We start from the raw sequence: 1091 nt of genomic DNA, 5'->3' as shown, positions 1-1091 counted from the left end.
GCGGCATGTATTCGATTTTTCCTTAGAAATTAATTTGGGGAAACATAAATATTTTATTTATTATTTTATTTTTGTCCACTCACTCTAACGTTATTAAATGTTTTTCCCTGGGCCCTTCGTTTTAAATTGCCCAGTCTGCAGAGTTCGGGTTGGATCTAGTAGGAGACGAGGCATAGTCACCCGCATTTCTGCCAGTTTTCGCCAGTAGGTTACCTGTTCAACCTACTCGTGTTTTCTTGCTTCCGCTTGTGTTTAGTAGCTCTGAATACTTTAGAATTTTTGTATATTATGGGATGTTCAGAAGTGTTAAATTAAGAGTGTAATATGAAATCTTTCGAGTTAGGGTTGTCCATCTGCAAGGGAGATTTTCTTAATCTTTTCAGTAAATTTTCCTTGGAGGTGGTCCCCGCACGACTTACTCTGGGTTTCAGGGTGAAATTCGGGGTGGGTCGTGTCAAATTTAGATTTCTGCATAAAATAACAACTGAATTATATGAAGATTGGTGATAAAGCAACACCCATTGCTCTGTTGCTTCTGTACAATTCACTTGTACGGCTACACCTTCAAAAACTAATAAATTAAAGGAAGCCAACACTTGAGCACTACATCATGGTTTCCAGTAATCTGATCACCACATCACAATAATCAAAGAGATAAAGTTTTCTTGTTAATTAATAAATAAAAAGAAGTGGAGAGGGGGAGTTTCATATTCTGTTTGAATTCTGCATAACCTTGATAACAAAACTAATTGAGGAAAGAATAAGCATTTCGATTAGGGAGCTCTTGAAGGCGTATCGATGCAAATTCATGCTCCTTTGGCAACCACTTGTCCTTCGTCGTTGTCCAACTCAAGTGCCGACACCGTCATCTGCAACAACCCGGTTCGATTGATCAACAACACCGAACTCGATCTTGACATTCCTCCCTGCCGCCGACAACCTTAACGGCAATGTAGCATGACGAATTCATAGCTTCTACTATTAGAATTCGGTATGCTCGTCAACTCTGATTTAGATCTGGATGGATGTGAGAGAGAGAGAGAGAGAGAGAGAGAGAGAGAGAGAGAGAGAGAGAGAGAGAGTAGTATAGA

This window comes from Fragaria vesca, linkage group LG6 (genome assembly GCF_000184155.1).
Source record: "Fragaria vesca subsp. vesca linkage group LG6, FraVesHawaii_1.0, whole genome shotgun sequence".
NCBI lineage: Eukaryota > Viridiplantae > Streptophyta > Magnoliopsida > Rosales > Rosaceae > Fragaria > Fragaria vesca.
Note: the sequence above shows the minus strand (reverse complement) of the source record.